Below are 26,153 nucleotides of genomic sequence, written 5' to 3'. Positions count from 1 at the left end.
AATTTGCAAGATACAAAATTAATGCACAGAAATCTCTTGCATTCCTATACACTAACAACGAAAGATCAGAAACAGAAATTAAGGAAACAATCCCATCCACCATTGCAAGAAAAAGAATAAAATACCCAGGAATAAACCTACCTAAGTAGGTAAAAGACCTGTATCAGAAAACTATAAGACACTGATGAAAGAAATCAAAGATGACACAAACGGATGGAGAGATATACCATGTTCTTGGATTGGAAGAATCAATATTGTGAAAACATCTATACTACCCAAAGGAATCTACAGATTCAATGTAATCCCTGTCAAATTACCAGTGGCATTTTTTACAGAACTAGAACAAGAAATCTTAAAATTTGTATGGAGACACCAAAGACCCCGAATAGACAAAGCAGTCTTGAGGGAAAAAAACGGAGCTGGAGGAATCCGATTCCCTGACTTCAGACTATACTACAAAGCTACAGTAATCAAGACAATATGGTACTGGCACAAAAAAATATAGATCAATGGAACAGGATAGACAGCCCAAAGATAAACCCACACATGTATGGTCAACTAATCTATGACAAAGGAGACAAGAACATACAATGGAGAAAAGAAAGTCTCTTCAATAAGTGGTGCTGGGAAAACTGGACAGCTACATATAAAAGAATGAAATTAGAACACTCCCTAACACCATACACAAAAATAAACTCCAAATGGATTAGAGACCTAAATGTAAGACCAGACACTATCAAACTCTTTGACGTAAATCAGAGCAAGATCTTTTTTGATCCATCTTGTAGAGTAATGGAAATAAAAAAAATAAATAAACAAATGAGAGCTAATGAATCTTAAAAGCTTTTGCAAAGCAAAGGAAACTACAAACAACACGAAAAGACAACCCTCAGAATGGGAGAAAATATTTGCAGACGAATCAACAGACAAAGGATTAATCTCCAAAATATATGAACAGTTCATGCCGCTCAATATTAAAAAAACAAGCAACCCAATCAAACAACGGGCAGAAGACCTAAATAGACATTTCTCCAAAAAAGATATACAGATAGCCAACAAACACATGAAAGGATGCTCAACATCATTAACCATTAGAGAAATGCAAATGAAAACTACAGTGAGGTATCACCTCACACCGGTCAGAATGGCCATCATCAAAAAATCTACAAACAATAAATGTTGGAGAGGGTGTAGAGAAAAGGGAACCCTCTTGCACTGTTGGTGGGAATGTAAATCGATACAGTCACTATGGAGAACAATATGGAGGTTCCTTAAAAAACTAAAAATAGAATTACCATATGACCCAGCAATCCCACTCCTGGGCATATACCCAGAGAAAACCATAACTCAAAAAGACACATGCACCCCAATGTTCATTGCAGCACTATTTACAATAGCCAGGTCACTGAAGCAACCTAAATGCCCATCAACAGATGAATGGATAAAGAAGATGTGGTACACATATACAATGGAATATTACTCAGACATAAAAAGCAATGAAATTGGGTCATTTGTAGAGACGTGGATGGATCCAGAGGCTGTCATACAGAGTGAATTAAGTCAGAAAGAGAAAAACAAATATTGTATATTAATGCATATATGTGGAACCTAGAAAAATGGTACAGATGACCCGGTTTGCAGGGCAGAAATAGAGACACAGATGTAGAGAACAAACGTATGGACACCAAGGGGGGACAGTGCGGGGGGGGCGGTGGTGGGATGAATTGGGAGATTGGGATTGACATGTATACACCAATATGTATAAAATGGATAACTGATAAGAACCTGCTGTGTAAAAAATAATTTAAAAATTTTAAAGAAAAGAAATACATTTTCATCAAGATAGTACATATTTATGTGTGTGTACATAAAAAGCTGAGACAAGTTTCATAAAACAACACATCATCCTGTCATGAAAGATACTCCAATTTTTTTCTTTTCTATTCTATTTTTTTTCTTTTCTTTTTTTTTTTTTTTTTGTGGTACGCGGGCCTCTCACTGTTGTAGCCTCTCCCGTTGCGGAGCACAGGCTCCGGACGCGCAGGCTCAGTGGCCATGGCTCACGGGCCCAGCTGCCCCGCGGCATGTGGGATCTTCCCGGAACGGTGCACAAACCCGTGTCCCCTGCATCGGCAGGCAGACTCTCAACCACTGCGCACAAAGGAAGCCTTATTCTATTTTAAAATAATTTTCCATGGACTAGTCTCCCCACCTCCCAGATATTTAGTCAGCTCCTTGGGGAGTTGTTTTAAAACTCAAATGGGTGAAGGAAAAATGCTTTTGGAAACTCATAATATTGTTGAATCTATTTATTAAAAGAACACAAAGAGGCTGGGGCAAAGGATTGTCTCCCTACATTTGATGTAAGCTGAAAAAAGTACAGTATTACTGCTGGTGAGAAAGGTGAACCAGATCAGGAACCTACCCCGTTGCCTCAACCACTTATGTAAATCCAGGCAACTCAAAAATTATTGATAAATAGCAATGTAACTGTTCCTCAACTAAACTAGCCTCATATGTTGGTCTTTGATTTATAAATAGGAAAACCACACAATTTATCTTCGAAATAAAGACACCAAAAGTGAAAGAGGGCCCTATTAATAAATCAGAACTGCTGGGCAAACAGAGATATATAGTTACTCTAGAGGAGGTCAAAATACTATAGCTTGCTTCAGATGCATATGGAGGCAACATCAGACCCCCAAAAGCCACTTTGTTTATACTTTAGTTATAGCACTTAGCACATTGTATGGTGGTTGTTTGTTTAAATGCCTAACTTCCTGAATGGAATGGGAGTTCTTCAAGGACAGAGAGGGGATTTCACCTCTGTTTCCAGCTATAAGCCTACTGCCGTGTGTTCAATAAGTGTATACTGAATGGATTTGATAGTCTAGAAATGCATAGCTTACTTCAGTAATAGGTTATCGGGCTATAGCAGACAGAAAAACAGAAGATATGAGGAGATACTGATTCAAGGGGACCCAGTTTCTTTCCCTTACAACGGAGGAGGACACTAAATCTCCGGTTCAGTGAAAAATCACAGTAAAAGCCAGAGGCTGAAAGACAGACAATGAAATAGAGGAAAGTAGGCAGCTAAAAATCAGTAAAGGATTTGTGGTAGAAATGGCAGATGAGAGAATGCCAAGAAATAGAGTCTAGGTGTAGTTGCCAGCAGCCAAGCAGAAATTGAGGGTAATTAATAAAGTTCACGTTTTTAGACAACCAATTATGTACCCAGTGATTGTTATTACTACAACAAATGATCGTTGCAGATAGCAAGGCCAAGCTATCTGTAACTTATCCCACAGCTAAAATACCCTGGAGGAACTCTTGGCTGGCACTTAGCCAAGCTGTGTCAGTTGAGGGAAACTCCATATCTCCACTTTGTCAGAATGGAACAGGCTGTTTGAGGCGAAACAGTATTCAAGTAGAAAGCCTTTGAGAAAAAAGAAAAGACAGAAAGAATTTATAGATCCAAAGACGCAAGCTGACGTAACCACAGGAATTATTTCACAGATCTGGAGAGGCTGAACCACTCCTGCCATTTTTAGTAGACCTCAGTAAAGGGCTGCTGACTGACTTATCAGTTTAGTCAAGCTCAGTTCTGGGGTCCAGAGATGTACATCCCTCTACAAATAGCCCAGTCCTCCAATAAGCAGGTGGTGGCACCAGTTCACTAACCAAGGAGGGATGGGAGGAATAGTTAACACCAGGCAAATAGTAGTTCTCATGACACAGCAAATCCCCCTGCAGAACGTAGCCCAGTTTGAGCTTTTAATTCTGGATTTAGAGCAAGGCTGGTATAAAGGCCATCTTTTGTGCCTTCTCAGTTTAGCATTCAAAAGCTTGAAGGAACATAAAATGGAATGGAAAGAAACTAAGAACCATCATTCATTGACAACTCACCCTATGCCAAGCACCAGGCACCATCTTGTATCACACCATTTAAGATTCAGAGCCACACTAGAAATTAGGACTCATTATCATTAATTTATATACAGAGAGCCAAGAGGCAGAGAAGCTACTTGTTGAAGATTTCACATACTAAGTAAGCTGCCATACCAGGTCTCTGAACCTGGGTTGTTTTGGCCTCAAAACTCCATTTGAAATTTCCCCAAAGTTATACAGGCAGGTGAAAAGGGAAGCCCAACTCACTCCATTGAGATGATGCACCCTACAAACCCAGATGGCAAATTCCCTGTGTGAGCTGCAGAAATAACATGTGAAACTTGCAGTTTATTATTTCTGTCTTACTCTTAAAACACATGGTGGCCACAGCAGTTGGAAATAAACAGGAGGTGACGGGGTCCTGGGAAAGTGAGCCACCATGTAATTAACAAAGTTAATATTGTGCAGTTTCCATAAATAACATGCAGTTTACTTTTGTTATTAAGAGACATTTAGTATTAAAAAGTGTAGGGGGTGTCTGAGGTAGGAAAGAGATGGTCTGACGCACATGTTAAAAGGGAAAAAAAACTTATTCTAAGAAATTTTATCTTTATTTTTGAATGACATTTACATCCTTAAAAAAAACCCTCAGGGTTTCCCTCCCAGTTTGAGGACTGGATTATTTGCTGCATTGGTTATGCAAAGAGCAGAGTAAGACTTCCACCTGAAAACCTGCCACAGAGAGGGCAGCTTGTTATTATTATCCAAGACAGGGAGTCTCCTCGTCAAGACTCCTCCCCATGGGGTCTGAGCTATGGCAGAGGAGGATTAAAGTGTTAGGTCATGCAGTCTCCGTGGTCCCTCCCAGGGTTCTTGGAAATGGCTGCAAACCATCCCTAAGCTCTATATTTAAGTCTTCTCACACTTGCTTCATTCTTAACTGCCTGGATCAAACTCATTTTCTCCTTACCTACCTTTTCTGGGAATGCATTATTCAATATTTCTGTTTTGGAAGTATTATCTTTTTCCATTTTGTGGCTTTGCTATATAGTTTCAAGCATAAATTCACTAAGCAGAGTTGACATTTAATTCCAGGGTCTTGTCCAGGGAACTATAGACTTGCAATAAATGTTAAATCATGATGACAACAACACTAGATTCAAATAGCAGTGTGATCACAGTGAAACACTTCTTTTTCCCAATTGCATGAGCCCTGCAAAGCTTTGACCCCAAAAATGCTTTATATACACACACGCGTGTGTTTCTATGGGTTTCCATTGCCCCTTTTTATGTTTATACAACTCTCTAGGAACATTGCTTAAATTAAACGAATAGGAAATGTCATGGGAGAAGAAAGGGATTTTAAAAAAGGAAGCTGAAAGGGAACAGAATTACAGAGGCAAGAATGGGCATTTTTTTAAAAAGCAATCATTTTCTTTTTTTTAATACATCTTTATTGGAGTATAATTGCTTCACAATGTTGTTAGTTTCTGCTGTACAACACAGAGAATCAGCATACATATATCCCCATATGCCCTCCCTCTTGAGCCTCCCTCCCACCCTCCCTATCCCACCCCTCTAGGTCGTCACAAAGCCCAGAGCTGACCACCCTGTGCTATGCAGCTGCTTCCCACTAGCTATCTATTTTACACTTGATAGTGTATATATGTCCATGCCACTCTCTCACTTCGTCCCAGCTTCCCCTCCCCCACCACCCGTGTCCTCAAGTCCATTCTCTATGTCTACATCTTACCCAATTTTTTTAAAGCAATTATTTTCTAAAATAATTGACAGTTCTTTAACAATACATATTTCATTGAGCACTCTGGTTTTCTCCTTCTACTGTCACCCAACTCAAATGTATGGAAAGAAAACCATGTTTCTCAGTCTTAAGGTATTTCTTGGAAGGGTATGGAGACCAGACCAAATCATGCTATGTGTTTCTCAGCCCCAACACATTGCGCAAATGATATGTGATTGAAGGATAACCTTGAAAGAGAGAAATTTTCATAAAATGCAAAAAAACCCTACCCCACCCAATAACAGTGCAACCCTAAGGTGAGTGTAGCTCGGTTGAGGTGAATACAACTGCTCACACTGATTGCCTAAATGCTGATTATGTGCCTCAGATCTTTAACAGCATAAGCCATCACACTTGGTCCACAGACCCTGTGCCCTGCTTCTCCACCAGCTGAAACTCTCTGTTTCTTTTCTTCAATCTCTAAGACCAGACCAGACTTTAGGCTAAAAATTTCACTAGTTCTCTAGCCTGTCAGGAGTCTCCTTCAAGTGATACTTAGTACCAGCCCAGACTTGGTTTGTAGTCCAGTTCTACAGTCTTCTGATTTGTTTCCCTGGGCTGGAGTACCAGTCTGTGCATCTGCTTAATGTCCCAAGCCCTTGACAGTTGGGTCCTCACCTGCCTTTTCTTTTCTAATTTTCTTCTCTAACTGTGCCAACCCCACTTACACACCTTCTCCATGACACAAGCGCACGCACACACACACACACACACACACACGGGCTGCTGGTAGACTCAACTGCCTGCTGTCTGGACACCTCCATCATTTAATATAATCTCCAAATGTTCACAAGTAGCACTATCCCTTACTGCCTTCCAGGAGATGATGTTCTGCCAAAATGAGCTTCCTCCATTTCAAGGAAGGTTGCAGTTTCAGATGTCAGCCCTTCCTACTTAGCCTAATCTTGCTGCAATGAATTGGCCCTTCAGACTAGATAGGAAGGCATCTATTTCCTCGACCAACAACAGCTCAGAGCTAATTGATCACACCCCCTTATTCCCACCCCAAGAGCAATTGCTCTAGAAATTACCCTGCTCACCCATAATCTGAGTCTATGGTAAAAATCATATTTTGTTTTAACATAGAAATATTTTGATATTTCATGTATCTATTAAAGATTCACCAAATACCAAGACACTTCCTTAAGTACCAACAGAAGCACAAGCTGAGATTCTGGTGACAGGGGTAGGATTTAGGTTAATTCTCCCTAAAGGAATATCTCAGCTGAATCATCACTTTTCGCAGCGTGTTCCTGAGACTTAGAGATCGGGAAACTAGATTTTTCAGAATATTCAAAGTTGCTTGGGTAATGGACCTTCTTTGAAACAAATTCCCAGAAACCAGCATCTAAATCAAATTTTAACTTTAATCCATTGAAAAATTGCAACTTTACACTAAAGAAACCTGTTAATATCAGCAGTAATGGGACAAATTAGTATCATGTGCCTCCTGACACGATGCACTGAGAAGAACACAACTTTGCTTCAGTGTTATTCCCCCCCAAAGTGTATAACTTCAATCCGATCATGAGGAAACATCAGACAAACTCAGGTTGAAAGACAGTTCACAAAACAGCTGACCTGAACTCTTTTTTTTTTTTTTTTTTGGCGGTACGCGGGCCTCTCACTGTTGTGGCCTCTCCCATTGCGGAGCACAGGCTCCGGATGCACAGCCTCAGCGGCCATGGCTCACAGGCCCAGCCGCTCCGAGGCATGTGGACTCTTCCCGGACTGGGGCACAAACCCGTGTCCCCTGCATCGGCAGGCAGACTCCCAACCACTGCGCCACCAGGGAAGCCCATGAACTCCTTTTTAAAATGTTAAAATGGAAAAAGACAAAGAAACTGTTCCTGACTTAAAGGGACATGACAACTAAACGCATCATGTGATCCTAGATTGGTGCCGGAACACACCCTCCCTAAATATTTTTATTGGTACAACTGGTGAAATATAAATAATATCTATAGATTAGACATTAGCATTGAATCAGTGTTAATTTTCAGAAGATAACCATTATAATGTGGTTATGTAAGAGAATTTACTTATTCTTAAAAAAATGTACACCAAAGTATTTAGGGGTATAGGGCCACTGTGTATGTAACTTATTCCCAAATGGTTCATAAAATAATATTAAGTATCTAAAGAAAGAGAAAATAATAAAAACAAACGTAAAATATTAATAATTGGGGGAGACTGAGTAAAGGAGTATGAAGTTCTCTGTACTTTATTTATAACTTTTTTGAGTCTAAAATTATTTCAAAATAAAAAAGTACTAAAAAATATGTAATCCTCTATAGCATAGGTTTGTCCTCTTTTAGTGATCAGAATGTGTGAATGACCCACCCACATCACTGCCCATTAACAAGGCACCTGAGAAGACAATTCAGCTCAACAAGAGCCAATTGTGTGACTAAGATTCCCTCAGTTCCACTCTTGGTAAAACTCCACGTTATTCCTCTTTCCACATTTAACATTCCTTCTTCGCATATTCCTCCCATCTTCTCTGTTACACTCATGCTTTCTAAGGCATTGCATTCAATGAACTATAGTGTCAGAGATGGAGTGCAATGCAGTGGGTACGAGCAAGATGTTAGGACGCAATTTCTGGCTCTTCTGTTTATAGCAGTGTGTCCCAGGAAAACAATTTTTTTTTTCATCTCTAAAATGAAGGTGATACTAGTTCTTACCTCATGATACTAGTTCTTACCTTATTTATGATGATTAAGTAAGATTAAAATGTAAGATGCCTGCCATATAGTAAGTATTCTACAAATGTTACCTATTTGTCTTATTAGGTTAAATATATTGAGGACCTTAAAGAAAAAGAAAACTTGACTCTAATAAATGAATAATTGGTGCTATCCATAATGTGTTCACATTGTTAGGACCCTATGGGCTAGAACTCAAAAGGGAATGTGAATTCAAGCAACTACATAGCCATGACTGAATTAAGAAATGCCCCAAATCCAAAATAATAGAAGGCATGAGCATAAATAAGCAAACTAATTCCATTACAGAGCTGTGACAAATCTAAAACAAAGTAGAAATTACAGGCAACAGCTTAAGGAAAAATGAAACCAAAAAAACAGTACTTTGCCTCCCAGGGGGAGACTTTAAAAAGATAGGAAAGAATATTTGATTATGAGACAAAAACATGTGTAACTTTCTCATTTCCTGCTCACAAGATGCTCTGGCTGCCATTATTTCAGCTGTTTTGAGGATATATAATAAGAGACTAAGCAGATATAAATGTTCAGCTGGACGATTCTTTATGGCTCCTTGGCACCCCGTGCCAAACATTAATAAGGTTTACGAGAAGCCAGTGAACACTGTACATTGCTCTGCTTCTAATCTGAATCATGCTGCAGACTTCATTTGTTTCCTACATGCTGATCTGACAATGAGAGATAAATCTGATAAAGTTCTCTGACTTGGAAAGAGATCTGTTTTCTGTCCAGGGAATATATCTCTATGAGGAAAAGGTTATTGGGCATGGAGCCATGGGCAATAATATGTGTACCTGAACGCCCCTTTGATATTCTGAGTGTTGTCACACAGGATACTTTGCTTATTCAGCCTTTTTAAATGGTCTTGAAGGAATGTTTTTGTGCAACTACCTCAGCTGCAAACCTGCCTGCAGTGAAGTGATTTAGGGCTGAAATGTTATTAGGTAAGCCATATTTGACCAGCAAAGGCTGGGCGGCCATCACTTTAGATCCACTGTCACCCCAAACTCTACTGCTTATTTATGTTTTTAATATTTAGGGGGTAAATATTTCCAAGACACATATTCCAGTTCATACCTTGTCAGGGTATCCTGCAAGCAGGTCAAAGAAAAGGCAACTGGCTTCACTTTGATTTTCAAGTAGTATTTCAGACAGTTTTGCATTCTTGACCCTAAGTAATATTCTTCCTTAAATAGTAGTGTGTTATAATTGTGTGAAGGCAAAGTCATAACTGACAACTACTGGGAAAAAAATTTCCATGGGAAAAAAGAGATACCAGACCCTTTCTATAGAGCACTATATTCTCATTCTTTCTCAAAAGTCTGGAATCACAAAAGCAGTATTTCAGAATAACAAGAAATCGAAGTGACACTCTCCATCCAAAATGGTGAGGTTCTTTAAATGAGTATCAGAGATACTCTTCTTTTAATGCAAGGATCTCAAAATATGCCCTGAAAAGCTAAATAAATGGTTAAATTAAAACTGAAACAAATTTTACATAGGACAATAGTTACACTGCCACAAAAGAATCTGAATTTCAACACAAAAGTAAAAACTATAGCAAATACTGATGTATACACCAGTACTAATAATAATAATTAAAAATAAGTCATAACCCACATTTACTGAATATTTACTATATACGAACACTGGGCTAAGCACTTGACATAGATGATCTGTTTGAATCCTTGCTTCTACCCTAAGAGATAAGTACAATTATGACCCCCACCATGCTATACAATTATGACCCCCCCCATTCAACAGATAGAGAGAGTGAGCTTAGCAGAGGGAATATTTCACCCAAGGTCACAGTGATTTTAAGATGTATGCCCAGGTCTCACTCCAAAGCTCAAGTTCAGCCACTCTGCCATACCACTTCTATCTTCTAATTCTGTCCTGTTTCTCCAGCAGCAAAACTCTTTCCAGGACTGTGAGTACTAGTGATGCCGTAAAGCTAGCAATTTCTTAGAAGACCCATCTGGGGTTCTAGTGAGGAAGAACACTAAGATATAAAGATTCCAACTGGACTGGGAATGGACACAGGGAAATTCGAACATCCCAATGATGGCAAGTAGCCCATTTGTTGGAAATTCAACAAATATGTATCAAATACCTACTGCGTGTCTGGCACTGTTCCAGGCACTTGAATTTATGGAGACAACACACCTTTGGATTCTCTGTGTTCATTCAATGCTTTTATTATTGAATGCTTTTATTATTATTTAGTATCAGGTTCTATACTAAAAGCCAAGGTTTCCAAGTTAAACAAAGACACAGCCCCTGGTTTCCAAGACCTCACAATCCAGTGCAAAACCAACAGACAAAAACCAGAAGTGCTTTGTTCTTTACTACTATTGTGCTTTCTCCTAAAAAATGAGGGTTAACCACCCACATTCAAGATAGCACAACAAACCTTTGAGATATATCTTGTTGGGTTTCCTAACTACCCTTTAAAAGAAGCAGCATGCCAAGAACCATCTTCAAGCCATAGAATCAGAATGAGTGACAGCTAAAAATAACCTTAAAAATCACCCATCTGCACCTACCAGTTTCTGAGGAAACTGAGGCCTGGGACTCAGGAAGCCACTCGCAGATCCCATGTCATCTGGCTCCAGGGACTTTGTCCTTCCCCAGTGCGTCGCGCTGAGCTACCTCCCTCATGATCATCCCAGTCCCTTCTGCCTGCCAGGAGAAAATGAAAAGTTTTATTATTCATAATTTTGGATAGGTTGTAATATTGTGGGTTTATATGAATTCACTCAAAAATCATACTCAATAAACCCCAGTGAGCAATTTAAAGGCACGATACCACCCCCCACCCTTGCTGGGAGGGCAAGGTGATGATGGCGCAGAAGGGAGGAGAATGGGGGAAGAACATAAATTATGAGAAGTAAAGGAGTGATTTCATCAAAGTGCCAAGCCCAGTCCATGGAATGTTTCAATTGTATAAAATTTATAGTTTTCCGAGGGGGATGATTTACAGGCCCTAATTTTCCACAATAAAAAAGCTCAGTGGGGATTCTGTGAATGAAATATCTTTTTAAAAATAAATTAAAAATGTAATTTGAAATGAGGGTCAATGGTGCCATGTCTGGAGAATAACTCCTTCTCGGACCAGCTCCAAAAATGAGTAATGGGAGAAAGACCCTATAAAACATGTGTTATTTTAAAATGTATAGGAAGTTGTAATAAATAAGCAATATGCAAAAAAGCATATCTGATACAATTTGTTCAATCGATAGGATTGTATCTTATCATTAGATTGTCAATGAAAAAAGAATAAGTGGATAGTAATCCAAGGATTTTAATAAAAGTTAAAGTGTTTAAAGAAAAGAAGAGAAAGGAAGATGGAAAAGGAAGTCATTAAAAATAATTAAGAAAATGTGTCTTATATTCAGAGAAAAACAAAATGCAAATATGTATTGGATCTGACAAATTTGATCAATATGGAATCAGAGCCTACATTTCTTGAGATAATTCTCAGCTTCTCCCTTCAGTGAGGCCCTCCACAGGGAGTACATTAGGAGCCTTCCCTCTGCCCACAGATGCAGCCAAATGCTAGTCCTATGAGCGAGGAATGGGCACAATGAGCCACAATCCAACCTCCACCCCACGTGTGTGTTTCTCCATTCTTCATAGCTGTGGCTCCATCTCAGCTTCCTGTTAGCAGTTGAATCCTCCACTAGGTTATATCCCGGTCCTTTCAGGCTAAGGTCCTGACAAACTAGCTGGACCTTTCCAACTTCTCTGAGAGACTGAATGAACCGCAATCTTAATACACTCAGGTCTTTGCTGTCCACTCCTGGATAGATGACCTTGTATCTCAGCTCCAGCAAGAGTGAAGTTTGAGTTGACCACACCACTTTGGACAGTGATTATTCACAGCAAGTTATCTCCCTCAACACACACCCCTAGCTGATTAATTCCTAGGCTCTGTCTCCACCAGCCAGAACTGACTATGTAGCCAGCATCTCACTATTGATGGTGATGGTTTAGTAGTTAAAACAAGATCAGAATTGGATTTCTGAATTCTATTTCAAGTACTATTATTGATTTGCTAGATGAATTTGATAGTCTCAAATATTTGTGCATTTTCTGCCTCTCTCACTTTTGCAGTAGATAGACTCTAAGGTGGGCTTCTCATGATCCCCAACTCTTGTTGTTCAAGCCCTTAAATAATTCTATCCCCTTGAGAGTGAGCAGGACATGTGACTTGCTTCTAATCAATAGAATATGGCAAAGGTGATGGGATTGTTACATTAGGTAAGACTCCATCTTACTAACGGACTCACTCCAGAGGCTCTCGGTTGCTTGGCTTTGAAGAAGGAAACTGCAGTTTTGGAAGAGGATCTATGGATGAGAACCATGTAGCATGGAACTGGTGGCAGCCTATAGGAGCTGAGAGTGGCTCCATCTGATAGCCAAGAAGAAGCTGGAGACCTCAGTCTTACATCCACAAGGAAGTGACTTCTGCCAACAATCTGAGTGAGCTTGACAGCATAACCATCACCACACAAGCCTCCAAATGAAAACTGAGCCCCAGCTGACACCTCAGTTGCAATTTTACAAAGGACATAGTCAAGATGTGGCCAACTTCTGACCCACGGAAACTGTGAGATCACAATGTTTGTGGTAATTTGTTAAGCCCCAATAGATAATGAATACAACTTTAATTCAAATAAATTAAAAAAATGATTACAATGACAGTGTGGTGGATGCTATAGAAGCCTTATTTTTATGATTCCTAAGACAAAGGCTCCAACTTTGAAGGAGTTTACAAGCCAGATGGAAAGATTAGATGAAGTTAAACAGTACTGTGTGATAAGTGAGAGCTCAGGGCAGTTCATAATTAATTGCCATATAAATGAGGCAGGCACAAGTGTTCTAGGTGCTATTTGGAAAGACAGGTCACTGGGTCCCAGGAAGAGTTTCTGATGGAAATTCAGCCAGTCCCACAATTCTTGCAGGATGAATAGGGTTCGCCTTGGCAGAGGTGAAAAGTAACACATTTGTGACTCGAAGTACACCTCCTTTAGAGAATGGTTAACACATCCCCATCTCTGTAGAATGAAAATGCAATTTTCTATGGGATCAACAATTTTATGAGCCTACAATTATATGACCTTGACAAGTTATTTTATCCTTGCAACCTCAGTTCACTTCACTGTAATTCAGGTATAAGGATGGTATCTCTCCATTAAGTTGTTTTGAAAGTCAAATGAAAAAAAGAATTAAAGTGCTTAGCACATGTAAGTGCCTGATAAATACGTGCTATTTTATTACCAATAGGACTGTTAATACCTGCTAGAAGAGACTGCAGTTCAACAGAGAGCTCTCTTTTCACCAGATCCTTTAGCCAGCTCAGAGGCAAGTTAAGAGTCTCAGCCTCTCTCCCAACACTGGGGCCATTGCAAAGAAATGTTGCTTTCCACTCCGGCTTCCTGCCTTGTGTTGTTAGGCACTTTGATGGCAATGAAGTTTCCCTGTACTAAACCACGAGTGACTTGAGGACGAAGGCCTATTTCATCTTAACTTGCACCAGGTCCAAAAAAAGCTTTGCATGTAGTAAATCCTCCTAAAGGGGTTTTGTTTTGTGTTTTTGTTTTTTCAATGATGATTAGGGCAGCATCTCAGGAGTTGGGAGGGGGTTGGGAAGTGGTAAAGACATTTCTTAAAATTCTAGCCTCTATCCTAGGTCCTTTGAAATACTTTGCTTGAAGTTCCAGACTTCAAGCCCACGCTGTCCAGCCGCAGGGAATTTTCCTGGCCCAGTTAGTATATGTAGTTCAACCTTTTATTTTTTTGTAGCATATCTATTGCCTACCACTTACACATTCTTCTCTTCTTTTCTTTCAGGATCCGTCTTGAGAAATGTTCCCTGCTTCCAAGTTTCTCCACAATAATCAATTGCTATAATCAATAATGATAGCTATAACCTGTTGAGGTCCCATCAATTTGTATTTTTGCAAGCTCTCACTGCCTCCATGGAGAAAGCATACAACATCTCTATCATACTAAAAAGTCAAATTTAGACTGCATTACATCTATAGAAAATTTATAAATATGAGGCATATGTGAGTCTTCTGGTTAGGTGATGGAATTTACAGTCTTCCTGTTGTTCAGTGCTGACATTGGAACATAAGTACCCAGAAGTTTACTTGGGAGAGTTACATATGGTCAAATATTACGCATATATTCGGCATCCTGGTGTATTTGAGAAGCAGTGTGTCTTCACACAGACAATTCACATCTGGCTTGACTGTTGAAGAGTATAGAGGGAAATAGAGGTGCCAATAGGAAGTCAAATGAAAAGAGAAGCATGGAGAATGGCCTTTCTCCCAACCAGAAGAGAAATGGAAACACTATAGCTCCATCAGATAATCAGCTGTCCAAGTCTGAAAATTCAGTGTACCTTCGGGGTACTTTTACTTAAAATTAATCCAGAATGTTGTTTCCTTAAAATAAATGAAAAAGACCTAAACAACAGAGTTGATTTATTTTGAGAATTAAAGCCTCCAGGAGGAGGATGTGGTGGTAAATGCATGAGTTCCATCTCTGTAACTTACCAGCTGTGTGTCCTTGGGCAAACTGTAACCTCTCTGCACATCGGTTTCCTCATCTATAAAATGGGAACAGGCCCACCTGCCACTTGACTGCATCAAGTACTTGTGATTTGGAATTAGATCATGTAACGTATACAGACGGTTCCTGACTTATGATGATTGGGCTCCTTTTTTATTTTATGATGGTGCCAAAGCAATACACACTCAGTAGAAACTGTACTTCAAATTTTGAATTTTGATCTTTTCCTGGACTAGTGATGTGCAGTATGATACTCTCTCCTGATGCTGGGCAGTGGCAGCGAGCTGAAGCTCCCAGTCATCCACGTGATCAGGAGGGCAAACAACTGATAGACTTACAACCATTCTGTTCCCACACAACCATCCTGTTTTGCACTTTCAGTAAATATTCAATAAATTACGTGAGCTATTCAACACTTTATTTTACAATAGGCTTTGTGTTCAATGATTTTGCCCAACTGTAGGCTAATGTAAGCGTTCTGAGCACGTTTAAGGTAGGCCAGGCTACGATGTTCGGTAGTTAAGGTGCATTAAATGCATTTCAACTTACATATTTTCAACTCCCGATGGATTTATTGGGACAAATCTCTTTGTAAGTTGAGGAAGATCTGTATAGCCTCATAAAATATTATTATTATTATTATTATTATTAGCTTCATGGAATCATTTTGTAAGTGGGGCATATATTATAATAAATACAAAATTATTATTAACTGTAATAAACATTTGTCGGCCAAAGAGAATACCTTCTTCTGGGAACTTTTGCCTCAGATCCCCCCTGCCCCTCCCCTAGCCCAGACTTCATCTGTAGTGTGGAAGCCACCATGTTGGTATAGAATGAGTCCTCCTGGCCACAGACGATTGGGACAATGTTCCTGAGGCTCAGTCCCATTCTTACCCTCAGAGTATGTGAAGTCACCCCCACATCTATACAGTAGATTCCATTAGCAAATTTTGTTTTGCTCAAGCTTGTTTAAGTTGGGTTTCTGTCACCTACAACAAGAAAGGTTTCTAAAACCATAAGGGAGACAATAATGAGATAACGATACAAAAACAAGGGGAGAATTTCAAAATGGGAAGACTATCAAAAAGAAGGAACATAACATAAGAAATGAGACTGCCTAGGGTATCTGGTTACAGCTATTGAAATCTCAGCATTGTGACTTGCTAGTTACGTGACATTGAGCTAATCACAATTTTAATCCTAATCTATAAAATGGAACTAGTTTGAAATGCTTATAAAATTTTGGGTACAAATGAGATCCTTTCTCTTATTTCACCAGATAGGATTAAAACGAACTCAAGAATCTTATACTGGCTTCACCTTCTACTTCACCTTCTTCTCCTTCCCCTGCATTATCTGAGAACCCCAGGTTTACAAAAACCAATTAGGAGGGTCACCTAACTTCCAATCCAAAGCATGCAAAAAGTGCCATAGGTTGCGATGGCCTCTGGAAAGAAGGGAAAACTGTCAGCAGCACTACCCTCTCGGCACCGCACTCCACCCAGGCTGCCAGACCTGCCAGGCACATGCTCAGCTAGGCCCTTCCAAAGTCCCTGCTGCTCTAAAGGCTCCATGCCCAGACTGGTACAGAGGCCCATCTTTTCCAGACCCACAACCACATGTTTCTTTCCAATCCCAAATATCACCTCAGAAGTCTGATTGATTTCCTTTTCAATCTCTGGAATTAAAAACAACAACAACAAAAAAGTCTTAGGCCATTTCTTCCCTTGATTCTGGAGCTACCCATGTACCACCCTCCTTCATTAAACCTCTTTCCCAGAGTAGCTACCTGGTCTGTCTTCCCTTGTTGAAGTACCTCCACTTTAAGCCTTAACCAAATTATCCTCCCTACCCACTTCCTGGAGACCAGGAATTTGGAATTCCTCTCATAGCTCAGATCTTGAGGCTTGTTCCCCTTCTAAGACCATGAGCTCCTTGAAAACTGGGAGTGCATTTTTATTTTTCTTTGGGTCAAACCATACCCACCACCACCAGCGACCAAAACCTAGCCAAGTGCCAGGCACATACTCAGCTCTTAAAAGTGCCTAATATGAAACCGCAAGATCTTTATCAAAACAGAGAGTTGGTTTGTCCTGATACTCCTCCAGCTACTTCCTCGATCATATCGAGGTGTGGCTCACTCTTCATGGGCAGGGGTCAGTCTTCTTGTTGACCTCAGAGAGGTTAAGTTATGCTGCCTCCCCTTGCATTTTTGTTTTTGGCATCAGATGAGAACAAAGAAGCATGAACTGGAGGGTGTAAGGTGTACACATGAAGGGCAATGCCTATTTTCATCATGATTTTCAAGCAGAATTAGAAAAGACAGCTTCTGTGCCTCCTTTTTGATAATATATTTTGCATTCAAGTTTGACTCTCCATGTACTATTTTATCCTCTACTCTTACCCAAGAAACTTTGTAAACATCTTATGTTTGGTCTTGGTGTCTTCACTGTAAGCAAAGAGCTTAAAATAAAAGCTTGGATCCTATAGATATTATAGAGTCCTTTGGACCTGATATATAGTTTCCACATCATTTTACATCCATAAATTACTAAGGTTGTGCTTCAGAAGTGAAATTTCTGGAACTACAACATATTCATGAATATAAATCTAGCTTTTGTTTTCCCTCAAAAACTATACTTCAGAAATGAGAGAATCATCATATACTGAAGTCCTTACAATATCTCTCATACCGCAGGGCACTTTCTCAATTGTTTTAGTTTGAACAGAAGTAATGTTGGCTGAAATTGTATCAGACAATGCTTATAGAGGTCACCTGAAAGAACTGATTTTTAAAAATTAGGTAGGAGGAAAAGAAACTTAATACAGATTTAACATTGTAAGTAGGCTTTTTGAAAATAAGTTATTATAATACAGAAATTACAAATAGCATAAAATTTCCAGTATCAGCATCACATACTAAATTGAACAATGTTATAACTCAGTAGTTAAGTGCAGGTAAATATGAAGTTGTTGGGAAAACTCTGATAGGTGATTCAAAAGTTATTCTAGGGATGTTGAAGATGTATGTGAAGCATTTCAGTGAAATTGTTTCATGAAAAGTAAGTGTGGAAAAAATCATTTCTAAATCAATATACTAGTTCATATATTATTTCATATCAACATATTGACTCTAAAATCAATATATTATTTTATTTCAAATATGCATGAACAACTAATTAATCAATCATTATTATAGGCACAAATTACCTGTTTTATCTTTCCCTAAAAGAGCTATGTGTTCAAATTGGCCACAAAACTGATTTTATTATCTTTTCATTGGAGAAATGAAAAATGGCCTAATACTTGGGGTTGTGTAATAATCAGACTTATACAATATATCAAAATGAAGAGAGATTTAATAATATCTACAGGGTTTTTTTTAACTAAGATCGAATCCCTGCCCTCCTTGTTTTTGCACTCAGTGTTGCAAAGATGTGGGAAGGATTTCACAATCCTTAAGGTATTTCGTTTTCTTTTTCCTTCTCAAAATATATTGAGAAAAAAGTTATCTTACTTTACCTTTATCATGTCTCAGATGTTAAAGAAGAATCTGATTTTCCTAACACTCCCAAATACATCCACTAAATTTGACTTGCTATCATTATGACTTAACCTGTTTTCATTTCATCTAATGTAAAATTGGGAAGAAAATGGACCCATCCTCACAGGACTAGCATAGGTTAAATGAGATACTGCACATAAGACAGCCTAGTTGACGTCAATAAATTTTAACTGCTATTATTATCAGGTGAAGTACAGGGATCCAACTTCCCACGCACGAAGTTGATCAGAATTACCTGGCAGATCTCAGCATTAAGTCTTGTTTAGCAATACACAGAAAGTCAATTACGTATAGTCTATTAGTTCTGATATCAACTCACAAGCATGTGGACAAATTTTGAGTAATGAATAAAATTTATTTTCATTTTGACAGAGATATGTGGAACAAGACTTCTAGACAGAGAATTTTGCTCAACAGGTGGTGTGACTGGATATAGAGGGTGTGAAAGTAAAGGCTGAGAGGTATGGTATTAATATTACACCAAAGAGTAGGGCTTTACTGAAATCTGGGGAAATTTGCCCTCCTGAATTCAAAACACAGCACATTCGAAGCAGAATACACAAATGCAATATATTCTTAAAAGGCAACCAAATGATGTGCATTGACTACAGATAATATAAGGGTGCTACCAAGTTCCTAGCAGTGAGAAGTAACTCCCAGAAGAGGGAGGTTGGGAAGCAACTCCTTGGTAGATTTAATGCTACGTGAGCAGCTGCCTAATTTAATTATCTGCCAGCTGTGTCTGGCACATAACTGGTACTCAAAACATACTTGTAGAGTTAATGAATGTTGAACACCTACACTTTCTAAATTAATTAGTAGTTTAAACCCATAAACTTTTTACCCATTCCTTTAAAAAAAAAAAGAAATCCCCTTTTTGGACATTTCTTAAGCTGCTGAAACATGAAAGAGCAAAACAGTGTAGGCATCTGTTTATGTAGGCCCTTTTTTTTTTTTTTTTTTTTTTTGCGGTATGCGGGCCTCTCACTGTTGTGGCCTCTCCCGTTGCGGAGCGCAAGCTCCCGACGCGCAGGCTCCGGATGCGCAGGCTCAGTGGCCATGGCTCACAGGCCCAGCCACTCCGTGGCATGTGGGATCTTCCTGGACCGGGGCACGAACCTGCGTCCCCTGCATCGGCAGGCGGACTCTCAACCACTGCGCCACCAGGGAAGTCCTATGTAGGCCCATTTGATCAAGAGGGAAACTGATCACCAAAGTGAGGGACTGGTACATATTAATATTCCTTACTGGGCTTCTACTAACTATACTGTTCTCCAGCTTGTCCTGCCCTGCCTCCTCCTCTCTCTCAATCTTGTTTCTCAGATCGCTGCAGGAAGGCTAAAGAAAGGAGATGATTGCAACTATGTTGGGGGAAAGACAGAATTGCTGCAGAAGAGAGAAGCAGGGTGAGGCAGGAATGTAAACGGGTTGTATGGCACCTGTGGCCTATATGGAGTGATACAGGCACACTTTTAAAAAGCTCAGACTTTTATGGAACCCAAAGTAACCACAATTCATTTCTTTGCATTCCAATAATGCATCTGACGCGTACTGTACTCTTAATTAAAAGGCAGGTATATCTAAGAGGAATATATACGAATAACTGAGTAATTCTTTTAGATTTAAATAGCACCCAAGACAAAGAGAAGACAAGTCGTAATGGGAAGTTCAGAGTGGGCAAGACTGAGAGGAGGCCTTATAGAGAAAGCTTCCATAGTGCAGTAAGGAACACCTGTACAGAGGCTGTGCTGCACCTGACTAGGGAAATGAGGGCAGCAGCAAAGAGGACATGGAGGGGAGCAGAGACGCGAGTGAGTGGACACCAAATGCAATACGTAATTACCCCAAATAATAGCTTAGAGGGCAGGGGAGGCAGAAGGGTTCTGCAATGAGAGGAAGGAAGGACATCTCCTCTGAGGTAGCCTGCTGAGTCTAGAGGTGTGATCTGTCCAGAAAAGCAGTGTGGAAACTCCAGACCACACGCCCTTCCATTTAGTGTTCTGGAAGAAATTTTGAATAATTCTCAGGTCATTAAAATCCAGGGAAAATTTCAGGGAAATTATCCTACCCAGCACTTTGTAAAACCACTTACCATAAGAATAAACAAAGAGAGCTTGGAGATGTTTCTTTAAAAGGGTAAGAGGCATTTTTAAGTGCTTCCCTCCACTTCCTCTCCTGACTGCCCACACTCCCCAGCCCTTGCCCCAAGAACACACACATATTGAAATGTAAAGAAATTAAAGAGTTCAGAAATAAAGAGCTTAAACAAATTTTAGTCTTCATAAGCCAACTAAATCTCTAGAGGCAAAAGAAGATGAGATGAAGAAATCTTGGCTCAAGTTCAGATTTTTAAAAAAATTTCAATTGATTAAAAAGTTTGAGAACACCCAGGATATTACAGAAAAATTCATGAATCATGCTTCAGAAACCATTAAAAATATGGGAACGTTTCACACTCAATATGCATGCAATAAAATAAAGATTATGTCATATTTCTCAGACAAGTACCATAATATACTATTGCCCTAAGGTAAGGAAAGTTAAAATGATGTAAAATGCTCCTTTTATTCATCAGCTTGGCACATTAAAAACGTATTCTCTGGAATTTTGCTTTCCCTTGAGTAGTATTTAAAATAATTATCATTTATTACTATATGGTCTTTTAAATACAGAATGGAGGTCCCGTGATGTAAGCATTATTTATTGCTGCTTTTTAACAGCTAATGAGACACCGTCAGTGCTAACAAACAGAGAGGCTGAGTCAGGGAGATTACCTTCCTAAGAAAGAAAGTTATTTTCCAATCTAGATACTCTATTAGAACTCTGAAGTTAATAACTTTTCTTCTAACAATACCATCAGAAGGTTCCTCTGTTTCACAGCCATCACTGTCAAATCACACAGTTTGGGGAAAATATAAACCCACTCATTTATGTACCTAGTCATCTTTAGTTTTGATACATTAATGTCAAATAAAAGTTAAACTGTTTGAGAGGAAGAAAAGCCTGCAAGTGGGAATAGTCTGATGAAACAAATAACATTCCGTGTAATTACAAATGGTTCCAGCCATTGACTGTGGTTATAAACCCCAAGCTTATATCTGTAGCAGTGACTCACTGCCTTGTGTTCTGTTCTCCAAATTTTAGCCTTTCATAGCTCTGATATAACAAGCCTCTTCTTAAGGAAATTCTCCGAGAAAGTTGGATCAATTTAAATCAATTTCACATTAATAGGTAACGCAAAATATCAAGAGACAGATCCCAGATGCAACCCAAAAATTATTTATAGAAGAAATATGATTGTGAAGTCATCATTTGGTGAATAGTTACTGAGCTCCTACTACATGCACAAGACTAGGCATGATGGGGGGTGGGGGGGAAATACAAAGATTAATAAATCCCATTTCCATTTACAGAGGTTTAAAGATAAGGCAACAAACAGCAACAATGCCCTAATGGTCATGATCACCATGCTAGCTAAAGTATTTGATTCTCATGAGAAAGAGACTGAAATCTAATTCATATGGGCTTTTGAAATTAGAGATAGCATGACTCTAACATAAATAATTAGCTAGGATTAAGAGGTTCTAGAGTCTAACCTCAATCTGCTACCAATTGAGAGTTGGAGATAAGCTGATTAAGGACATAGGAAACATCACAAAGGGATCAACAGGAGGGTATTCCATTGTGCAGATCCAAAAAATACAGTTTTGTGGAACTACCCAGAACCGATCAGGCCCAAAGGAGACAAAGTATCAAGACTTAGAATAGACTGAATTGTAAACTAGAACACTACTTTACCTATTTGCACTGATCAGGTTACTTGCCAATGAACCTGGAATTCTATGGGTGTACTGGACCAAGAGAAAGACTACCCTAAAAACCAAAATACTCTACTCTGTAGTCAAGAGTTAATGTCCAAGACAACCAGAATTCCCCTATTGGTTAAATATAGCAAACTCTTCTCCCTTTGTTGGCTCATCATTTGATGCAGAAAAACCTTGGCCTGGGAATCAGTCACTCGATGTCTGATGTCAGCTTGACTCTAGTTTTATCTCTTCTTTTCTCCCACACCTGGCCATAACCCCCCAAAAACCAAGCTCCAATCACACGAAATCTGCCATTCTTTCCTTAATAAGCCATGCTTTCTCATGCCTCCATCCCTTAACAAATGGTTCTATTTAGAAAGTTCTTCTCCCCTTCTCATACTGTAAGACTTGGATTAAGTATTACTTCCCATGTGAAAATTTTTCTTATTCCGTCTTTCCCACTTAAATCTGGGCCCAGAAGAGTTAATTGCTCCCATTACAATCTGTTCATATCTCTGTTATAGCAGGTATCCCACTCTAAAATAATTATTTTTTACGTTTGGTTTATCTCCCCCTCCCCCACCTCAAATAGGTCATGAACAAGGACAAGGACAGAGACCACATTTCTCAACTCTGAATATATGGACCTAGCATTTGGCAGACTCAAAAAATTTTTTGCTGACTGAATAAGTGACTCTACATGAAAAACCAAGTTGGCACTGAAAAGTTATATGGCAAACAAAGAAAAAAAGCAAGGGAATTAAATATTCTTAATGAACAGGAGGTCATCCAGCCATTCTAGCATTATGCAGCCAACTCCATTCTAGACCATTACCTCACACAAGGACCAGGGTGACCACAGCTTCCTCTCCCTTAGAGTATGTTTAAAACCTTGACAGATTACTGCAAATAACACAGCTTTTCATCAATCTTCAGTAGGCAATACAACTGAAGAGATTACTTTCCAGGTCTGTACTTCTCAGTGAAGGCTTCATGCTTAAATAATCACATAGGAGGGCCAGTCTCATCCATTACATGTTGATTACCACAAGTATCCGTTTACCAACACAGCTAGTATCGACATTCCTAGCATGCTGTTTTTAAATTCTATAGGTGAATGCTATAAGCTCAGAGCCAGCCCTAACTCCATGGAAAAGCATGATCTTGAAGAAATAACTTAACTCTCTGTGTTTTATGAGTTTATCTTTAGAGAGTGGAAATATTACAATGAGAGTTTTAGAAGTATCTTAAACACGAGGAGATTTAGGCCATAAAATTAATTACTAGAATCTAGATCTGATTCTCAATCCAAGCTTCTTCAGCTACCTCAAAAAGCAGATCTCCACCTGCCTTACAAATTCATTGTGAGGGTAAAATAAGGCAGAATGTGTTGTTGGAATAAACATACATGAGAGTTCTTTGAAAAGACTCTACATAATGTACTTGTTATTAATTAAGTAGAAAATAGACCACAGTTAATGTGACCTACAGTGTTCACCCCAAGCCTGTTCTTGAACATTCAGCTCACACATAGTAATTAAAAGGTACGAAAAAGAACCATCATCTTGTTTCTTTATACATTCAAACCCAGGTCACGCCTATGAGATCCCTGGCATTCTCCATGCCCATCAGCCAGGGAATAACCTTTCTTATGACATGTCTACTGTGTCCCAAGGTTTCGGCATAAAGCCTTTGGAGGACACAACAGACCAAGGGTTTTCTATTTCTCCATGACAAAATCACAAGTATTGAATCCTGGCAACCAGGGCAGTAATTTTAAAGCTCCTTGAGACTATGTCAACACTGACATATAAATATATAAAATATATAACATTGCAATAGTTTTAAATGAGAAAATTTCCCTTCAAAAGCAACATCCCTCTCCATCTTACTAGATATATGCTCTTCTTTGACAGAGTTTCTACCTCCACACAGGATTAAAGGATACAACCATGCTCAAAATGACACATGAGATTTTATTATTCTGAGAAGCACAAACAAAATTAAATGAATATGAGAATACCACCTCCCCAGGCATACTTCACAAAAACATAGTAGTCAGAGAAAACTCAACAGACAGCTCTACTAGTTTGCTTAGTGATGTCCCATGTATACAATCACTTTTTCCATTCCACCACTTAAATAACCATGATTCAAGGAACAACTGTTCGAGAACATACCACCCTGAAAGTCAGCTCAAAAACACAGTTCCAGAAAGCATTCAGTCCTCCTGCTGCTTACATCACACTTTGGAAAAAACTCTAGAGCTAGGTGAAGCATCTTGGATAAGTCTACTAACTCAGAAAATTTGCAATTATTCATTGCTAGTATTTAGAAATGTAATTTATTTTTATATATTGACTTTATGTCCTATGAACTTGCTAAATTAACTTATTAGTTGTAGGAGATATGTATGTCTTGTAGGCCTCAAGCTACTCAAGTACCTGATTAACTGTACTCTCCCACTAACCTGTGTAAATTCTATAATTTAACTCTCTAACACAGTTCCTCTTATTTTCTGTTTCTAAGTTATTGAGAAAGTTCCAGCACCCAACTGATCATCCAGTACTAGGGAGGAAAAAAATATGTCCTATTTTCTGTACTAGGGTACCAAATGAAACAATCTTGGCCAGTGTACTGAAGCCTGAAGCAGCATTACCCCTAGTGTGTCTGGAACCCAGTTACACTCAGAAGAAAGGAGGTATAAGTCCTTTCTACTGGTCTCCAAACTTGTCATCCTACATACTTACATTGGAATTATCTTTATAGTTAATTTATCTTGACATTCCAAATACATCACATACAGAGAGTGTGTAATGAGGAAAGAAATCTTGTAGTGTTGAAAACCAGAGCCAACAGCGTTTACATCTTCCTCTCAGGTGTCTGAAGTTCAAAGTAGGCAATGTGATGGAGTTGACATGTTAGGAAAAATCACTAATTTGTTATATGTTTTTATCTTACCCACATAACTCAGATTTGTGATCAAACAAATGTGAGGATAACTCATAAAACTCACAAAATTATACTTGGACTTTTAAAAAGATAATTTAACACCTTTCTGGGAAAATATCTCCCTCTTTCCACCTCAATTAAATAAGCAATGTGGAAAGTATTTCACAAGTAAGAAACAGTTCATGGAGCAGATTAAAATGTAAGATTCCTTTTCACACAAACTCTAGCACATACAAGATTTGAGCGAGGGGTCCAGAGTACATTGGGGTAAACTTAGAACTCTTGTACAGTTTCTAGAACTGTATCATTTGGCTCCACCAAGATTGGCAGAGCTCACATACTTTTTGAGTCACAAATTAAGAATGTGTCATTTTTACTTATTTGTGAGAATTCCGGTATCCAGTTGATCAGCTAACAAATAAATCTTTAGAAGTAGAACCACTGAATTGGTCAAAGTCCCTGAAATTTCTAGAAATCACCAAGACAAATGCAGAATATCACAGTCACCACAGACTCAAAATATCATAACAAAATGGTACAGATGAACCGGTTTGCAGCGCAGAAATTGAGATACAGAAGTAGAGAAAAAACGTATGGACACCAAGGGGGGAAAGTGGTGGGAAGGGGGGTGGTGGTGTGATGAATTGGGAGATTGGGATTGACATACATACACTGATGTGTATAAAATGGATGACTAATAAGAACCTGCTGTATAAAAAAAAATTAAATTTAAAAAAAAATATCATAACAGGGCTTCCCTGGTGGCGCAGTGGTTGAGAGTCCGCCTGCCGATGCAGGGGATACGGGTTCGTGCCCCGGTCTGGGAAGAT

Source organism: Mesoplodon bidens (genome assembly GCF_964165515.1).
Source record: "Mesoplodon bidens genome assembly, chromosome: 12".
Taxonomy (NCBI): domain Eukaryota; kingdom Metazoa; phylum Chordata; class Mammalia; order Artiodactyla; family Ziphiidae; genus Mesoplodon; species Mesoplodon bidens.
The sequence above is the reverse complement of the archived record's forward strand: the minus strand, read 5'-3'. Positions refer to the sequence as shown.